General features: G+C 38.4%; 1 long non-coding RNA gene across 1 annotated transcript in view; it reads right to left on the bottom strand.

The window, feature by feature from the left end:
• Positions 1–1,833: 1,833 nt before the first annotated feature.
• Positions 1,834–21,294, bottom strand: part of LOC148108417 (uncharacterized) — a 46,446-nt gene continuing 26,985 nt past the window's right edge. The window contains exons 4-5 of the long non-coding RNA XR_015727962.1: positions 8,984–9,053; positions 1,834–2,114 (exon numbers count right to left, since the gene is read on the bottom strand). This is a non-coding gene — a long non-coding RNA (uncharacterized LOC148108417). The remainder of the gene's footprint in view (positions 2,115–8,983; positions 9,054–21,294) is intronic.

The raw sequence follows: 21,294 nt of genomic DNA, 5'->3' as shown, positions 1-21,294 counted from the left end.
CATTATAAATAAATATTGTTAGGCTAAATGGACAATTTGAAAAATGTTATGTTTTGTCATTTTGTTTTATCAATTTTCAGAATGGTAAGATGGTGAGTAAACGACTACCAATGGTAACTGGTTGTGCGTGCCTCTGTGTGTGTGTTAGGTACCATTACAAGCTCATAGATATTTTTTTAAAGTATGCTTCATTCTTTTATATTGCTGAATAATATTTCACTGTGTGGGTATGCCCATTTCGTTTATCCGTTCATGCGTAGATAGTCATTCAAATGCTTTTTTGGCTATTATGAATAACGCTGCTATGAATGTCCATATACTAGTTACTGTATGGATATTTATCTAGGGTACAAAACTAGTTTTGGAATTCCTGTCATATAACTCTGTGTTCAACATTTTGAATAACTGCCAAGTGGTTTTCCGAAATGGCCGCCCATTTTGTATTCCCACTAGCAATGAATTAGGTTTCCAATTTCTCTATGTCCTTGCTGATATTGGCTATTGTTTGTCATTTTTATTTATTTATTTTAAGATTTTATTTATTTGAGAGAGAGAGCACAAGCAGGTAGAGCAGCAGAGGGGCAGGGAGAAACAGGTTCTCCACTGAGCAGGGAGCCCAATGTGGGGCTCGATCCCAGGACCCTGGGATCATGACTGAACCAAAGGCAGATGCTTAACCAACTGAGCCACCCAGGCACTCCTCTGCCTTTTTTATTAAAACCACTTTCTTTGTGAGTGATATAGCTGTGGTTTTGATTTGCCTTTCCTAAATGATTAATGATGTTGAGTGTTTTGTGTGTGTGTGTATGTGCTTATTACCATTTCATATATCTTCATTAAAGAAATGTCTATTCAAATCTTTGGCCCACTTTTATAGTTGGGTTGTCTTTTTATTGTTGCGTTTTTAAAGTTCTTTATACATTCTGGATACAAGTACTTTATCGGAGGTATGACTTTCAAATATTTTCTCCCCATCTGTGGGATGTCTTTTCACTTTCTTGAGGATGTCATTTGCAGCACAAAAATTTTTAATTTTAATGAAGTTCAACTTATTGATCTTCGTATTGCTTGTGGTTTTTGGTGTTGAATCTAGGAAGTTATTACCTAACCCAAGATCATGAAGATTCAGGGGCGCCTGGGTGGTGCAGTCATTAAACGTCTGCCTTCGGCTCAGGGCGTGATCCCAGCGTTCTGGGATCGAGCCCCACATCAGGCTCCTCTGCTAGGAGCCTGCTTCTTCCTCTCCCACTCCCCCTGCTTGTGTTCCCTCCCTCGCTGGCTGTCTCTGTCAAATAAATAAATAAAATCTTTAAAAAAAAAAAAAGATCATGAAGATTCAGTCCTGCATTTTCTTCTAAGAGTTTTATAATTTTAGCTCTTACATTTAGGTAGCAAATCAGTGATTTCCCTGAGGAACCCTGGACCCTGGTTCCTTTCAGTGGCAAATCACGTTGAGATATCACAAGCTGGGTTCTAGGGGTGACATTGCTACAGAATTCTCATGACTTGTTTTCCAGCGGACAGTGAAACAAACGATGCACACACACACACACACACACACACACAGTGAATTTGAATCAATATTGATGTTTTTATTTTAAGGTTACGTAGTTTCATATAGATTTACATAGCTTTTATATTTTATAATTTTATTTTTTTCTCTACCGCAAAAATTTATGGTTTCCAAAGATATTAATATAATTGTTTATTTTATTTAAAAATATACCTATAATAATTTCAAAATTATATTAATATTACCATTAAAATTAAGAATATTGAATAAAGTTTAAGATTTTTTTATCATTTGAATATACTACATTAAGGATATCCAATCAAGTATTGCATTTCAAAGTCAATCGAAGTAATTCTCTTTTCTCTTGTTACTCATCCAACTGATACAAAGGTAGGCTCACCTACTTCAGTTGTTTTTCAATTTTTAGGGAATTTTCATATTTAAATTTCTGTCTAGATACAAATCAATTGTATTGATTGCTTTCTAGACTGTTTCACGATCGTTTTCAATCATGTTAAATAGTTACACAGCTCCGTAACAAGATGCACCACAAAAACCTTGCTTCCATCCCTGTCGCGTTCATCTTGTTCCTTTGCTCCGCCTGAAAGAAACCAATTTTATTAATCTTGAGGTTATTTTCCATTACATATTTTTGAAAATATAAGCAAATAATACATATTTCCATCACTTTCTTAGATAAAAATTAACATACTTGCTTTTTTTCACTTAATAACAGAACTTAGATAAAACTACCAGTAAAAAGATATCACCCTCATTCGTTTTGTGATTAAGGTTCTCCAATATGTCAATGTGCCAAGTAGTCTACTGATTGATGTCTGAGTTAATTCTATTCTTTGGTATAATAAGTAGTATCCCTCTAAATAGCCCGTGGAGTCTTCACTCTGTATTTTTGCCGGTACATCCAACACATTGGGATTATATTCTTAAAGATGAGATTGCTGAATACAGCGGATGCAGTCTATGCTCTCTTGCAATCTCCCTTCTTCCCAGTTCTGTGCACTCCTCCCTCAGCCTCTGTGAGTCTTTGCTTCTTTTTTTTTTTTTAAGATTTTATGTATGTATTTGAGAGAGAGAGAGAGTACGAGCTGGGGGAGAGGGAGAGGGAGAGGGAGAATTCTAAGCTGGCTCCACGCCCAGATGTAGAGCCTGATGTGGGGCTTGATCTCAGAACCCTGAGATCATGACCTGAGCTGAAATCAAGAGTTGGGCACTTAGCCGGCTGAGTCACCCAGGTGCCCCAAGTCTACTTCTTATGGTCCTCAGCTGCAACTAGAGGACTGCCCTCAGCCTAACTGAGCAGCAGGCACCAACCACTGAATTTACCTCCTTCCAGGGGGGCTTTTTGCAAAGGATGAATTGGTATCAAAGTGTGAAAGCCCAGATATCCCTGTGAAATCAGACAGAAACTTCTTTCTGTAAACTTTGCCTGAAAGTGAATTCTTGCCCTCACTCCCTTCGCAGCTCCTAGGAGCATTTCCCTAACTACCCATTTGTGCGTGAATCTTCTCTTCAGAGTCTGCTTTTAGAAAACTGGACTCAAGATTCCGAGCATACGTAATTTTGCCAGATATTACCAAGTTTCCCTCCACACAGGACGCATCATTCTACATTCCTGGTAAAAAGGCACAAGAGTGCCTGTTTCTATAGATCCTTACCAACAGAATGTGTTGCCAAATTTAATTTGAAATTTTCAAAATAAGTAAGCCGTTTCACATAATTAGAAGCCGTGATCTTAAAAAAACACCTGGGGTTTAATTACATCTTCTATCAGATGCTAGGTTTTCTTGATAAATTGTAAGGGTTTGGCCCAATGGTTCTAGGGATTATCAATAACCAGATAATCACAGTCTTCCAGTTGATCTCTCTCAACATATTGAATGAATTAATTAGCACCAAAAGATAAACAGAACTTAAAGTCAATCGATTAATTCGCAGCATTTTTAAGCACCTATAAATTATCTCAGTATAAAGAACAGTAACCAATAAATTAGAGTGCCGTTAATAATGCAACATAATAACGTAACACAAGTGGCCACAGTCTCAAAAACAGAAGAGATTTTATACTCAAACCACAATCTAGTATAACTGTTAACCATTCTTTTATTCAACAAATATTTATTGAATATTACGACGTACCAGGCATTAATTTAAATGTTCACAGTACTATCGTCAGCACACAAAACAAACATTCTAGGGAGACAATAAACAATAGCCATAATAAATAAGTCAACTATGGAGAATGTCAGAAATGGAAAAGTCCTAAGAAAAAAATTAAAAAGTGGGGCAAGGGGGATTTGGCTTGCAGGGTCAAAGTTTGTGATTTTCAATATGGTTGTCATGGCCGGCCTCGTGGAGAATGAGACATTTGAGCAGCCTGGAAGGAGGAAGTGGTAACCATGTGGCTGTCTGGGTGAGGAGGCTCACAGGCAGAGGAAACAGCTGGTGCCCAAGTTCTAAGGCAGCAGTGTGAGTGGGGTGCTTGAGGAATAGCTAGAAGGCCAATGTGACTGTAACAGAATGAGAGGGAAAAAGAGGAGATGAGGTCATAGAAACAAGAGAGGGCAGGTTCTTTAAGGACCTTGTAAGCCATTGTAAGTACTTAGCTATTTGTGATGAGTGAAATGGAGAGACATTAAAGGTTTTTCACAGAGGAATGATAGGATCTGAGTTAAGTTTTAACAGGATCACCCTGAAATGTGTAACTAGAATGTGGGGTAGGGGAGGGGCACAGACAGAAGTCAGGAGAACAATTTGGAGGTTATACAATACCGGAGAGAGAGATGGTGGTAACTCACACCAGAGAGGAAGCTCTGGAAGAGGTGAAACACTTTGATTCTGGGTAAAGTTTAAGATAGAGGCAACAGTATTTCCTACCAAATTAAGTGTGGAGTGAGAAGGAATGAGAGGAATTAAAGACGATCTCAAAGGTTTTTGGTTTGATGAACGGGAAGAATGGAGTTGCCACAGTGAGATGGGAAAGAGTAGTTGTGGAGCGGTTTTGAGGGAGAGGATAAGGATATCAGTTGAGCACAAAGCGTAAACCCCACTTCCGTGTTAAAATAATGCATGGCCTCTGAAATTAAAGTTCAGATTAAAATTGCCTTTAAGTTAGGAATTGCGTCTGACAGCTTCCCAGTTCCCACAAAATGCCTAGTACAGGACACTGCGCACACAGAAGGTGTAAGAGGAATATTTGCTGAATGAAGTAAAGGCACTCAGTCCTTCCAAATTTCTCACCACAGTGTGTGTGAAATATAGGAATATAGCCTGTCTCAAATTCCTTGCTAATATTTTGTGCTCTATTTTAAGTGATGGAACAATTTTTAAAAAATTGGTAAAATAGCCAAGCTGATAATACTTATAAAAGATAATCTAAAAATAGTACCATAGAATGTGTATATAAATGTATATAATAGTTTTCAACATACCCACTAATAGTTTTTCATTTAACATAGGCAGGTGTAATTCATTTAAGAATATATTTCTTACTGTATTTAAGTAAAATTTCAATAAGTTCGAAATGTATCTCTAAGTGTTATAGCCATCCATTTCACACAAAGTTTCATATTGTTTGTTTTCTCAATCAAAATGTACATGCTTGTTCAGTAACTACCAATATATGTAAAATAACAGAAAGACAGCCATGTACTTACAATATCTTACTCCATGTCTCTTTACAAAATCTTATATTCACATAATACTTCTTGGATTTCTTTTTCATATTATTCCACAACACCACTGAGGAAATGTGCGTACACTTCCAATTATTTAAGAGTGAGGCTCATGCAAAAAAAATGGTATTGGGCACCTTTTCATTTTAATAGATGACAATTAAATTTATGAAGAACTTGGCTTCTCCACATAGAGCTGTATCAATGCATGATCTATAGATAACATTACTGTGCAAAGAATTCATGTTCAGATATTTCTTCCTTTATATTTCCCAAATTACAGTACTTAAAGCAAAACATTCCTTGGGGAAAAAAAAAAAAAGGAATTGAGTCTCCAGAAAGTCTGCTGATGAAGAAAGAGTTAAATTGAACTTTGGATACATGTTAGTCATAACATAATCTCTTGATATATTAGTAGGTCAATAGTTCAGCCCAGAGAGGGACTCTAACTTGAGCAGACACTAATTAAAAGAATCAATTCTTATCCTACTACATACGTCCAATCATATTAACACATTTCTAGATTTCTTACTCAGTGGACTAGTCAAGATTAAAGGATTTGCTAATATGAAGGAACAGAGTATGCTTCCAAACTGACTGAGCAGATTTGTGAACAAATTAGTTCATTTAAAATTGACAGTGAAAGATTGATTTTGCACAGAATGAGTTACCTAAGGTATTCATCATTTCCTCTGCCTCTGCACACAAGACAGAGATCCGTTTCCTTCACTTTCTGATTGTAATAGGGCTGCTTACTGAGCACCTATATTTTATAGTCCTGATTGCAGCCTGTCATTCTTTTTAATTCAGACATATTTTAGCCTCTTAGACAGACCTTCAGAAATAACTTCCTTAAAAGCCTCAGTAAAATGACTCATTACATGTTGTTCAGTTCAACTATACTATAAATTATAATACAGGGGAAAGTTCTAATTGCACAAAAGATCCAATTACTCATAAGGCTATTGGACTCATTATTCAAATGCCGGAGTGAGCAGGAAATCCAGATGCAGTAACACTTTTCCAAAGTTGAAGGTCAATACTCTACAACTCCGGTAAAATCTAAGATGTTTGATATTTGCTATAGATTAGTAAATACTCAGCAATAAACATTTTACTTAAAAAGTTAGAAACTAAATACACACACAAAAATGGAAGTGCTGAAATTGCTGAGGAATTCATTTTTAAGTCTGAGAAAATAAAAGCAAAACCTTGTGGAAGAAGGAAAAAAAATAGAACACAACAATGACAACAAACACAACTGAGGAAACAAGAATTCAATTAAAATAGACCCAAAGAAAATGGAATTCATGCTATTTTATTCACAAAGAACTAGACTTCAGATATTGGAAACAGAAATAATGGTAAGATGACATATGTAGGGGGTAGAATTTTAGGACTTGTTAATTAGTTAAATTTGGGATGGTGGGAGAGTGGGGAGAAGTCTAGGTTAACTATTGGAGGGGGGAAGAGTTGGGTAACTTGGTCCGTGCCAGTGCCCACTCTTTCAAATATGGTGGAGAAATCAGAGGAGAAACACTTTTGATTTTTGATAACTGGAATATCTCTGGGAAGTCAAACGGAGATACCTTCAAGGGATTTGAATAGACAGATCTGTGTTCACAAGTTATATGTAAGCGTATTATTATCTCTATTTTGCAAATGCTCAGAGAGAAGATTCAATTTTCCACAAGGTATCACAGTCAATCAACATTGGTATCAGATTATCTGGTGTTTTACTACTGGGTGTTTACCCCAAAGATACAGACGTAGTGAAGAGAAGGGCCATATGCACCCCAATGTTCATAGCAGCAATGTCCACAATAGCTAAATCGTGGAAGGAGCCAAGATGCCCTGCAACAGATGACTGGATTAAGAAGTTGTGGTCCATATATACAATGGAATATTACTCAGCTATCAGAAAGAACGAGTTCTCAACATTTGCTGCAACATGGATGGCACTGGAGGAGATAATGCTAAGTGAAATAAGTCAAGCAGAGAAAGACAACTATCATATGATTTCTCTCATCTATGGAACATAAGAACTAGGAAGATCGGTAGGGGAAGAAAGGGATAAAGAAGGGGGGGTAATCAGAAGGGGGAATGAAACATGAGAGACTATGGACTATGAGAAACAAACTGAGGACCTCAGAGGGGAGGGGGGTGGGGGAATGGGATAGACCGGTGATGGGTAGTAAGGAGGGCACGTATTGCATGGTGCACTGGGTGTTATACGCAACTAATGAATCATCGAGCCTTACATCGGAAACCGGGGATGTACTGTATGGTGATTAACATAATATAATAAAAAATCATTAAAAAAAAAAGATTATCTGGTGTTTTAGATCAAATGTTCCTTTGCCCACGGTAAGAGGGAGGGGGTGTGTGTGTGTGTGTGTAACACAACACAGATGTCAGGTAAGGAAATCTGGTGGCTTTCCCAAGATTTCTGTGAAATCCTAGGGATATTTCATGTCCACTTTTGCTCATTTTCGGTGCATTTTAACATCCATGTCCTGTTTGATTTGTCCCATTCCTGGCTGCACAGGGAGCTCATCACCAAGTCAACAAACCACGCCTATAACCGCACCCATACATTTTGTCTTTCCTTCTGTTATAAATATGTCATAGTAATAACATCATCATGTTCTAGTCCATCTCTACCACAAGTATACCCACTGCCAACACTACTCCTTTACTCAGGAACCTCACTCCTGTAGCAGTCTCCTCTTTTTCCCAACATTAGACTTTCCTCACTATCAGATTGTTTTTCCATTAGCATAAAAATAAAATTTAATATGAACTATTCCACTATTAACTCCCATCAAAAATAATTCCTAATAACGACCATCCACAAAAAGTCCCAACACACACACGCCCTCCAGCTTACCCACTGTTGCTTTCTTGCCATAGTAGACATTCTCCACCCCCCCACCAGAATTACCTTGTGAAACACAAATTAGATCATCTTACTCATTGCTCAAAAGCAGAGTAAAATCCCTTGTCACTCAGAGTAAAATTTACAGTCCTTACAATAGACTAACATGGCCCTGGGTGATCAGTTCCCCTGTCAATACCTTGACTTCAGAGAGTAACACTCTCCTTCTTGCTTACCGTACTCCTTTCACCCTGGTCTCCTTGCTGTAGTTGGAACATTCCAAGTATGACTCACCACAGAACCTTCACTTTCGCTATTCCCTTCACAGGAATGCTCTTTGTCCATAAACCTTCATGATTCCTCACTATTTCAGGTACTGCTCCAATGTTACCTCTAGTCATCTGAATACGGATTTGGCTGTTGTCACACAGCAAAACGTAGCAATGATATTAAAAAATGGAAGATAGAAGTTTCTCTCTCTTTCACGTATGAATCTAATATTAATGCTCCTAGGGCTCTACAGTATTAGACACTCAGACATCTTTTTTTTTTTAATTTTCTCACATTTATATTTTATCAAGATATTTACCATGTAATGGAAAAATAGATTTTTTTTATTTTAATGTTTTTTTATTATATTATGTTAGTCACCGTACAGTACATCCCTGGTTTCTGATGTAAAGTTCGATGATTCATTAGTTGTGTATAACACCCAGTGCACCATGCAATACATCTTTAACCATGTTGTTTAGCCCTTCCCAAAGCACAGCTTCCATCTTAAAGCCAAGGACAGCCACGACATCTGCCGCCGTGTTCACCTCTCAGACATTGGGAGAGAAAAAAAAAGCTCAGTTGCACACATCACTTCATGTGATATCCCATTGACCAGTGCTTACTCACCACCTGCAAGAAAGGCTGGGGCATGCAATCTTAGCAGTGTGATTCTGTGGCCAGTTAATAGTCAAGTGTCCTATAACCAAAGGAAAAAGAAAACGTGAACATTGGGAGACAACTAGCAGCTTTCATCCTATTACCTTATCAGAGAAGCTTTCCCTGACCTACGTATATTAAACAGCACTTCTTTCTTCACTCCACAATCACCTTTAATCTGTTTTATTTTCTTTATAGCACCTGTACAAATATACCTTATAAAATATACCTTATATATTATATGTTTACTTACTAAATTATTTTCTGTTTTCCACCACTAAAATGTACGATCCTTCAGAGCAAGAACTTTATCTGTTCTAATCACGGCAGCCCCACAGATATACATCCTCAACAGATATACTTTGAATGAAGAACTCTCTGAATATCCCTGAACTCACCATATCCTCTCTGGCTCCCATGCGATTTCCCATCCTGCTTTCTGTTTGAAATTTCCTCTCGCCCTCTATTGGCCTAATACTAATGTCTTTTTGGGATTTAGATTCAGGCTCGGGCATTAGCACCACTGTGAAGACTTCATGCATCTTTCAGGCATCCACTCTGCTTGCAGATCTCTAACCCTGAATTATGGTTCTCTATGCCAGCATCTGTCTTTATTATTATAAACTCCTTAAAAACAAGAAATCATCTCATATCTGTAACACAGGCTCTCTGTTAAGACTCTTAGCTGCAACTGGCAAAAACTCACTTGAAACTGCTGAAGTTAAAAAGAATTTTTAAGACCAGGTGAGGGTGAGGGAGGGGTTGTCTTATGTGACTCCAACAGCAACAAGACGGCATCCCCCTTCACCTTGATCATTTCCAATGGAAATGGAAGCTCTCATGAAAGAATCTGGCTTTTCTATTTTTTTTTCTGAGAAACACTTAATGCTATTTTGTATGCGCCTGAAGTTCCCTTTATACTCTCCATATGTTTAATAATGCTTTTCTTCTCGCTGGATTAAAAGGCAAGGGAAAAATGTGACTCTCAAGAAAGTTACCCCAAGATTTGTGGATACCTTTCTGGAAAAAAATCAATTCATAAGCTTGTAATAATTCAAACATTCCTATGGGAACTATTCATCCAAAAGTAGTCTCCACGTGTTGTTTAATATTGGTTATAAAGGCCAGAGAAGAATCTGATTTATGAAAACAGTCTCAAATGAGGTAATAAAGTTTTGATTAGATGTCACCCTTGCCAATCATTTTTACCATAAAGTCATCATGGGAGAGGCCGAATATCCCTCCTCCTTCAAAGTAGAAGCCTAGCCTCTTGCCAAAACGTATGTATGTGCATCGTAGACTGGTTCTGCTTGAAAATACCCAAAAATAGAAACCCTAACATACAGCACACTCAACCTAGAGTGGCATACCTTAGTGTTGTGTTGTATTATTTTGAACAGGTTATATTGGGCAGCCATGTGACACTTTCACTGATCTGAACAATGATGCCCTGAAATTTCTTATTTTTTGAGAAATAAAAATCGGGTTCCTGGTCTGGAAAAAGTCCTCACTTTCTAACTTTGCAAAGCATCTAATACAGCTTCTCTCAGTTCTCACTCATGTCTCCCCTTCCTCATTGGCTCAGATGGGTTTGGAACCCACCCAGAAGCCAGTCACTGTGACCTGGAAGAGGGATCGGCCGATTAACCAAACCAACTCAGTTCCGCACAGGAAACACGGGCTGGTCAATCCTATGTCGAGTGTGGGTTGGGGAGGACAAAGGAGTGAATTCTCCAACACAGTGCTTCTAGCCAGAAAAAGAGAGCGTATACTCTGAATGTAAGCTCACAAACGTTCACTACAGATCTCACTGAGAATTTTAGAGATAAATATGTATAGTGAAGTTTTGTGTAAAAAAAAAAAAACCCGTTTTTAGAAAGAAATGGTTATATATATGTGAAACAGAAGAAGGACTTCCAGTCAGGCAGTATAACACTAGCAGTGGTTACCCCTTGGGAGGACACTGCAAACTAAGGGTGTGAGAATCCCACCAAGGGGAGAGGTTCACACTTAACCCTGCGTATATATGTATTGCTTGAATTTCATAATAAGAATGTAGCCATAAATTACTTGTGTGCTGAAAACAATTTTTAATTAGAAAACAACACATATCCCTTATGACAGAAAGTTTATAGCTTCACTTAATGAACAGTCTTTTTCAACAAGGCAGGCAATATTGACAGGATGTCATTACATTCATATTTGATGAACCTCGATATAGATAGAAATAACTGTCTTCACATACGGTTCTAATTTGTTTGCGTTATATTTATTTTTTGTGATAAGCCTAATAGAACCATTTTTAGTAGATTAGCATGTGTCTGGTGGAATTTAGCAGGTAGAAAACAAAACAAAAAGATGGAAAAAAGAAGAAGAAAAATATGTATTTGCCTAATGATTTCTTTCATACATTACAAAAATCGTCCCTTTGGTCCCTGAAATTGTACCTATTTATTTTCACATGAGGAAATCATGTGGGTCGTGACTATCAGATCTTCACAGATATCAATAAGTTTAGAACTTAGCAAAGCACTAAGAATTGCCCATACTGTTCTTGCTATGGTATCTCTTTCTAAAATAAATCCTTAATGGGCCTCCTGGCCCACCATAAATACCACTGTAATCTTCCCTTTGCTTTTTTGATCTGTCGACAAAAAAGTACAATGTGTGTGCATGTGTGTGTGTGCGTGTGTGTGTGTAATGACAAGTTATTAAACACATGCAAACATTTATTTATTCATGTGTCAAAACTTTATTGAATACCTACTATATTTTAGCCATTGTGCAAGGAATCCAAAGTTCAATAACAGAGTTACTGCTCCAAGAATTCCTGGCACTACTAGAAACCACTAATGAGTAAGCAATGGCTTTGAGTGTGCCGCATTGACGAGGAAGGGGAAACAGGTTACCACGTCGGTCTTACGTGGGGGTAACGGTGGAGAGGAGATGCAGCAAAGCTTCACAGAGAAACAGCTGCTTGGCAGACTGATGGGGTTCAGGACATGCTACCCCAATACATGGCACCTTAGTATATTGAATATTTTAAGCTGAAGGAGTTTGAGAAAATGGAAGAAGCAGGAAGTTCACTTTGACCTTCCTCTCATCCTTCTCCCGTGAAACTGAGATCATAAACCCTTCATGTGAGAGAAGCCCTCCCTACACCCTCAGGAAAAGATCCCCTTATCCCCTTAGAAAAAGATCTGGGAAGAATCCCAACAAGCAGGCTTTGCTAAATTTCCCCGAATTTACTATACTCACCTCATATTCCTAAATCTATCCTATTGCGACATGACTGTCACTCTTCATCAAACCTAGCATAAAAATACTCAGTCCTTACTGTCTCTTTGGGTTTTTATTTTCCCATGAAATCTCACATGTCATCACATAAAATTGATATTAAATAAACGTGTGTGCTTTTTCCCTGTGAATCTGCCTTTGTCAATCTAATTTTCAGATACAGCCAGGGACCCTAAGAAAACCAAAGAAAATTTTTTTCTTCCCCTACACAGTGAGGTGAGAGCACATTCTAGGCTTAGGGAATAGTAAGTATGCCAAATAGAGCTCTGAAATACATGGTGGAATCGGGAAGGGGCAAACAATCCAGCACTAATGAAGCGGAAGGGGAGGAGTTATCACCAAGTAGGCAAGAGACAACACTTCCATAAATGCCCTTGGAAAGACCTTTTCATAGATATTGCAATAATACTAAATAGGGGAGAGGAATGACAAAATGTATTTTAGGGAGAAACCTCTAGTCAAATGCTATGTGAAAGCAAATTAAAGGCTATAAGGACAGCGGGAGGACCAGTTAAGAAGCCACCATATTAATCCAAGTGAGAAATGATGGCTTGGACTAAATGGCCCTGGCATACTTAGGAGATTTGAAGATCAAATAGATGTGGGACTGTGAGAGCAGGAGGGATCAAGGGTGGGCTTCAGAGAGTCGGTGCCTCCCCCAGGAAGGGAAATGCAGATGGTTACTCGCATGTCTCTGGGGGAAATCATATATGGCTCTTATCAGAGTGGGTTCACAACCGAAACAACGTGCAAAGTACTACACTGTGCTATTATCACAGTCCCGCTTTACTTAAAGACTCAAATCTTCTTATAATTGTTTCTCATAGTTGCCAGATTTAGTAATAAAAACACAAGATGAGATACAGGATTTAGCAAATAAAAATTTAGGTTTGACTGGGCATCCTGTAATTTATTTGGCTTCCCTGCTGAAAGACATTCACGCTGTGAAACAACATTTCTCTGGGATGACACTTTACATTCCTCATTATCTGGGTACAAAGTTCCTTCAATTCAAATTCCATTAATTAATTTATTCGTTCAACAAATATTGATTGGCTGTCTACTCTGTCCATCCTGAGTACACATCAGTGAGTAAACAGATCGTGGTCCCTTTCTCTGGGGAGCTTACAATGTAATTGAGAAGATGAATTTTTTTTTTGAAAAGTAAATTAAAGAATTAAGAAATAATTATAACTAGTAAGTGCTAGGAGACAAGCAGGGAGTTGTGCTGGAGAACAATGTGACATTTCGCTCAAGGGGGAAGGAAGCCAGGCCAGGTGAAAGGCAGGAAGGAAAGCGTTCCAAGCAGTGGGAAGAGTGGGGTGCAAGAACTGGAGGTGAGAAACAACTATTGAGTTTGTAAAACAAAAAGATGTTGTTTCCTGGTCAAAGGGGCGAGTGGAAGCAGAGTCAGCTCCACAATACGCAGGGCCCATGGCAAAGTCAGCCCGTGGCGCCTAGTTCAGAAAGCAGGAGAAAAAGTGCCTTTAAAGGTCTTAGACTATAACAGCTTTTCTTTTGTTATGATTTTTTCAACCTGTTATTTAATATTATTCTAAGTTAAAAAAATCTTTTTTGAATTTTAAATCATTAGCACGAATTTTTTCATCCATCTTTATGTTTGGCAACGTCACTTTTAAATGTGAATATAAGAACATTTCCCTCATCTGCAGAATCACCGAAATGACACAATGCGTATTTCATAGCTCATACATCCGCACGTATTTCATTCTTAACCAAAACAGTGGAAATGCTGCACAAAACTGAGTCGACTGTTTTATATCACTTCTTGATACGAATACAATCTACCGACACTCTTTCCCTTTTAGCTTGCTGATGGATAAGGAAGGACTCAGTGAAAAGGGAGCTGTGGACTGCCCCATCTTTCCCTTCTCATCTACGTCACCCCCTCAGTGGAAGTTACTGGCTGATCCAAGGCAGCAGAGTAGGAAAGATATTGCAGGGTTTCTTGGTCCTTTGGGTTTCTTCGAATGCTATTGCCTTCTTTCTACACTAGAAGCGAGGTCTGGTTCAAAAGGAAAAGGTGGCTTCTGGGGGCTTCAGCACCCTCCTCTTATTTAGTTGTAGACACAGCACACTCCCCTTGTACTCCAAACTCCCACAATCGTGAGTCCAGTGGAATTTTGTGCTGACAGAGCACAGTGAACTGGGCGTCAAGGAAGGATGGATCCATACAGTTGCACGTATTTCTTTTACTGGTGGCATGCTGTTGTCTCATTGGATTTCACTTACAAAAAACAAATTCAATGATAAAATTAAGAATTTCAGAATGGCAACAGCAGATCACTAAACCAAACACAAGGTCCTGTGTGTCACCGGCCCACGAAGCCAGCCCTCCGTGAGAGGAGAGGAAGCTGGAGAAGTGGGAAGAAATCAGACCATGCAATTCATGATCTTTGGGGTCTATAATTTCCCCCCCTTTGGGGGTCTATAGCGTTTCCCACTCCCAGATCCTCTTTCTTCTGTATGGAAAACCTAGGCATCATTTAAATGCAACAATCCTTGTCTTCAATCCATTCCATTTATTCCAATATCATTTATTTCTTTCTATTTATGAGGACTTTCTTTCTTATTACTAATGACACCTTGAACTTAATGAAAAACGATCAAAACCCAAATTTTCCTTTATCTCAATATTTACCTCTAGATCTGTCCCCAAAATAACAATAAAATAACAATAATAACACATTATGAATTGAAGAATCTGTAATGAAAGCCAATTATTTTATGTAGTAGTCTGCGGTGAAAAACGCTTAGAAGCAGACATCATGAATCCCCAAGAACTCTTTCACAGTTGAATTTTGCCATTTCACAGGACTGTTGGCTCTGGGGTGATGCCCTTTTAATCTGTTTTCTGACACCCATTAATGCACTTCCTCACTTCCATGACTGCGGTAGTGCACGCACTGATCACTGATTTGTAAAGTGGAGTGTGAATATCCGATGCATTTTAAAAAGAAACCTTTAACACTTCACTCTGTTCTAGCCTGACTTCACTTTACAGTGCCGTCCCCTGTGTCACTTGCTGTCTGGGTCGTGATGCATGAGAACTAGGTAAACAGAAGGAGGTAGGGGACAGAAGAAAGAAAGCATAATAAACTTGTAGACCAAGGGCACTCACGCTGCCAGCATCCTCTCGTAGATTATAATTAAATGAAACCCCTAAAAATCTTCTTGAAGGTATTTTGCTTTGTAGGGTTTTTTTTGGTTTGTTTTTGTTGGTGGTGTTGTTTTTTGTTTTGTTTATTCTTATATACACAGCACCACTGAATCTCATTATAATTCTGCTCTGTTCTGTCCTCTTCCTGCACTTTGGGAAGCTGGCTGTCATTAGGGACTCATAAGACACCTGTGCAATGCCCACTGGGTTTCATGGAATTCTCCATGCTCACAGCTTTTTGTAATGATATGAATGCCTGAGCTTGGAAATTAACATCACTTGAGGATAGTAACAAAATGTTGAACATGGGCTTTTTTCCTTCAAATACTTCCTATCTTTGAAAAGAATCATCCTAGTATGGTAACAAACATAACATAATAAAAAATTTAAAAAAAAAAAAAGAATCATCCTTTTTCTCAAAATAATTTCCAAAATTCCCTGTAAGATCCACATTTTCATCACATTTATTCTTCAGAGCTGATTTATAAATACGTTTATACTACAAATTTTTTGTTCTAAGGGCAAATATTACCAAGTCAGCAAAACAAAAGTTACGTTACATTTTTTTTTTCTCTTTGGTGACTTAGGTAAAGTACCAATGATATAGAAAAAGAATTGTATCACAAGTTAAGATTACTAACTATTCCTAATGCATCAAACTTTGTTTTAGTATCTACCGTATGTATATGGTAGGTGAGTGTGTGGACCAATCAGAGGTTGTCCGCCCAGTGTGCAGCGAGGCAATAAAAACAGACACCAAGCTTTTGCAGTGAAGAAGGGTGGATGATTTATTGGTGAGGAGAACAGAGAGCTAATGCTCAAGAGCCCCAAACTCCCTAATGGCTTGCAAGTGAGGGTTATAAGAGCAAAATTTGGGGCAGGAGTCCCCTGAGAAGGTAGACGCTGCTGATTGAAGGCCCATGAGGTCATGTTAACAGAAGTCTCCTAAGTAGGTAGACACCATGGGTTGGAGGCCCGTGAGGTCATACTAGCAGATGTTACTTAATAACTTCTGGTGCCCCTTCACCTGGTCCCCTGGAGGCCTATTCCATCTCAAGAGACTTGGAATCTAAAACTTATCTTTATTCTTTATGTTAGAGATTTCATTATGTGTATCTCGTGATTACATCTCCAAGGTAGTGCTGATTAAACTCCTTGTCCTACAGGTCCCTGTGGATGATAAGCACTTCTGTCCCTTGAGCCTAGGCCCATGTGTTCCCTGATTGGTCTGGACGGGTCCTGGGGCTGATATGACCCCACTCATTTTTCCATCTGAACTCACAACAGGGACACTGGCTTCAATACCAGGGATTGTGCTAGGTACCAAAGTCTGTTTACACATCTCTATAATAATCTACAGTACAGCACTATTGCCATAAACAAAAAATGGTAGCAATATTTTCTTTGTGTTAGATTAAATAAGCTGAGATTTCTTTGAGACTGTCTTGCCAGCACATTTCTGCCATTGTGCTTTTTTCCTCATTTAGTATGCTTTACTTAGCATCCTTTTCTTGTCCGGGGCAAAGCCTCAGATTCATGACTGCTTGACTCTCTCCATTCTTATCTCTTTTTTCTCATTTCCTCCAAGGCAGACAAGTTCTTCTCCAAGTTGTCCAAACCATAGCCTTCTTTTGCCAGGTACCAGTAAGCCTCTTGGCTTGGCTTTGCGGCCAAAAGAGCAGCTCTCTATACCAAAAATTTCAGGAGCTCAGTGCTGAGCTTTTGATATGCTAAATAAGAGAATAAAGAATTTGGAAAGTCCTCTTTCAAGGCCATAGCTTGGTTTATGAAGCTATTGTCTTGATGCATAATCCTACTTTGCATTTTTTCCTTCTATTTGAGTACCTTCTTGAACCTATCTAATCTCTACACTTACTCAGTCCCAGGCGGATGGATGCATAACTAACTAGAGTGAAGCCTTATATTTAGAAAAAGCTAAAATAATAGTTTATAATTTTCAAATGCTCTCCCTTTTTAAAATGATGTAGACAATACCCATTTCATAGGAATTTACCTACTTTCTTCTCAACTATATATTTGCTATTTATTTCTTCATCTTCTTACAAATCTACCAGTTGCCAAAACTGCCAACAACAACAAAAAACTAAATACGATATACTTCTTCCAAAATCATGCACACACTTGACACTTCCACCCTGGTGGTAAAACGGCAGCACTAAGGCAGCATAAGAAGAGATGATAGAATTTGAATATAGAGATGATAGGAATTGAATATAGGCTCCCCAATTAATAAAATTTATTTTAGTACTAGTAGTAGTATCGATATTTATAACAAATGGAGTGTATTGAATAACTAAGACTACACTGGCTCTGTCCAAAGTGAGCCAAATCGGTCACAAACATTTATCATAATTGACATAGAAAGTGCCTAAATGTACCACTTTCTGGAATATTCTGAAAACATCCATCTCAGTTTCATAAGCTGGCCCATTAATCTACTGGGAAAATTACAGTTGCTGAAATGAGTAGTTTTATTTTGAAATATTTCTATTTGCACCTTTGCTTCAGTTTCTCTTTCATAATTACATTATTATTTTATCGTCTGTGATTACTTTTGGCATTTCTATTCCATAATAGAGCAATAGTCGATCAACATATTATACCATCACATGGTTATTTGATTAAATAAATAAATAGAATAGAGTATTTCAGTAATTGATATTTGAAGTGAGGCAGGTTTAGTCTGAAGTGGTTTATCAATGTCAGTGAATGATAAAGAATAGTTAACAAGACATCTCAAAGAGAAAATCAAGGCAACTTGATGACTAGCTAGAGAGAGGAAATAGAATGTAAATCAGAAATTTTTGCTGATATGTTGAACCACGCTGGATAGGAGGGTTGCAGGAAATGGGAACAAGTATTGATGTTTTGTTTCAAGTCTCTTGGGCAAATTTGGGGTTAGGTTCTGGCAGTCCTGATTTGAAGATATGAATAAACATCTGTCACTACCTAAAATTCAAGGTAACTTTTAAATAATGAAATGTACCAGCGAATGCCACTAAGACCTAAAGTAGTTTTAACTTCAGAAATAAACAGAATTTGAGGTAAGTCTTGAAGTGAAAGCATGAGAAACTATCATTGTCCAAAAATGAGGCTAAAACACATAATTTTTTAAATTCAGATTTCTTTCAGTTACGCAACAGGCATATGCACCTTTCTTGACTGCCTTTAGAGGGGAGGAAGGAGATTATCACTTCAGGAGATTCAAAACTCTTCCGCAACTAACACTGGCCTCTACTAACCTTGTGACCTGGTTACTTAAGGCCAATTTAACATATCCCTAGAAATGTAACCAACATGCCACTTAAATGGGTTCATGTTTGGCCAGAGGATGACAGGTTCTTTCTCCTCCTAAGCGTGCTTTCCAACAGCTGCAAGTTTCCTATCATTTCTCTTAGGATGCCAATTATTATTTCGCAAGTGTCTCCACTTGTACTAATATGAGGATGTGATAGTTATGTGATTTTGGAAATGTTGGGTGCAATGAAGGCAAGATATGCAAATAGAACCATCTCGCGGACAACTTCAAGAAAGGACCAGTGCTGTGATGGGCAGGAGAGGGCTGGGGAACCGCTAATGAAAGGAATTAACTATGCATAGTTCTGGAAAGCAAATTCTGGGAAGAGAGAGACAATGCCTACTTCCTGTCCTTTCTCTTTTTACAGGCCTAACCAAGAACTATACAAGGAGTCCCCCAATTATATAAGGGTTGCAGGACCTTGTGACTCTGCTTGGTAAAATCTTCATCCGTACAGAGAAGGACCTTGTATGAGGCTGCCAAAGTCCTGATGATCTCATTCTTCCAGAACACTGAGTGAGGACACAGGCAAGCATCTGTGTGATGTGCTAACACTATTTATTATTTTGGATTGCTTTGAGTGTGTAGTTAGGGTTCAGAAAGTATGCATTTGCACCACTTCATTTCCAAAATCTTTAACAATAAACTCCTCTCATGCTGGGGTTCTACTCTGTGTATGTTTGCAACCAAGTCGCAATAGTTGCAATAGTTACTACTGTTAATTATTGCTATTTTAATTGTCCAGGAAACATTCGCTAGAACCTCTTCATGCCATATACATGCGTAACTTAAAAAAAAAAGTAGAATGTATCGGTTCTTTTTTTTACTAAAAATGTAGTATAAAGTTATTGCAGAAAAATGAAAATAGAGAAAGGCACAAAGTTGAAGAACATTTAAACTTCCAAAATATATGTATGACTACTATCTAATTGTATCCCCACAATATCCTTATGGATAAGGCAAGATCCAATGCTACCCCTGGGCCTTGTCTAATTCCTAGGCCAGAACATTTTTCTGTGCCATACTGTGGGCCACAGGGCATGGGAAGGGAGCAAGGATTCCCTGAGAATTGGAGTCAAACACAGAAATCCAGACACACTTTCGTGACTAGTCCTGAGCCCAGCAAGGCTCGTGAGTGGATTCTCCTCAGCTGCACCTTCAATGACAGATTTCGCAGCGTTACTGAAAGCTGCTTGGGAAGTGGCTTCCCTCAGTGACCGTGGAGGCTGACAGCTCTGGCCGAGTGCTTCTTGGCCTTCGTTAGACATCCGCCTCTGAGTCCAAGAAGCCTGTGGAAGGAGTGTGTATAGTCCTTCCTCTTCCCCTCCTGCCATGTTAAGAAGGGGTGTTATGTTGCAGGCCAGATCATGAATCAGGAGAGCTTTCGGATCAGCACAATCATTCATTTATCAGACAAGAGGTGTGCTGCAGTTTGTATTCCAGTGAAGGGCGGGTGTATCCATGTTTGTGTATAAATACATCCACCTGGGACGCCTGGCTGGCTCAGTGAAGCGTCTGCCTTCAGTTCAGGTCATGATGCTGGATTCCTGGGGTCGAGCCCCACATTGGGCTCCCCGCTCAGTGGGGAGTTTGCTTCTCCCTCTCTGCTCTTCCCCCCTGCTTGTGCTCTCACTCTCTCTTTCTCTCTCTATCAAATAAATAAATAAAATCTTTAAAAATAAATAAATAAATAAATAAATAAATAAATACATCCACTCTCCATTTCCCTTCTGTCCAGAGACACTCTAGGCAAATCTGCTTTAATAAATGGATTTGTAAGGTGCTCTGTAATTCTTACATGGTTGACTATCCATGTAAAAGGTTTTCCAAATAACAAACAGCTAATAGCACATGAGAACGTGTGATGTTACTTGATGTCTATATGAGTAACAGATTTTAAATAGACCATTTTCCCTGCCAATGGAATACCTGTCTTTAAAGCCTATATTTAAAATTAGATATTTATACCATATGGTTGAGGGAGGATTAGCCCTCTGTGGTCCTGAACTATATTGAAAGCATCATTATTTATATGTAAAGTAAATTTATGAATGGTAAACCTTTATATTAAATATTCTCAGTGGCAAATAACATGAAAGAGAATGGCTGTATTCCAAACAGTAGGAAATAGAGACAAATAGAATAGATAAAGGAAGCAATTTCATAAAATGGGCCAGGGGCATGTGGAGTACATTAACAAACACAGATACGTAACATACACCACATGTGCATGATATGTTCAGCAGACTCCTAACTGAGCTTTATGACAAAGAGACTATCGTGGACCTGGAAGCAGAGGGCAGATGTGACAGATTTGTTAAGCACGACTAGATGACGAAGCTATGGAATCTGTTAAAAGTCACATTTCCAAAGAATGGGAAAATGTCATGGATGAGTTTTTTGCTGATTATTTTTTTTCTAATATTGCAAAGTAATAACATACTTTTTTAAAGAGAAACACTTCATATTGAATCTTTCATTTAC

Source organism: Ursus americanus, chromosome 20 (genome assembly GCF_024610735.1).
Source record: "Ursus americanus isolate L20-20 chromosome 20, mUrsAme1.1.p, whole genome shotgun sequence".
NCBI lineage: Eukaryota > Metazoa > Chordata > Mammalia > Carnivora > Ursidae > Ursus > Ursus americanus.
This window is presented reverse-complemented; position numbering and strand designations above follow the sequence as displayed.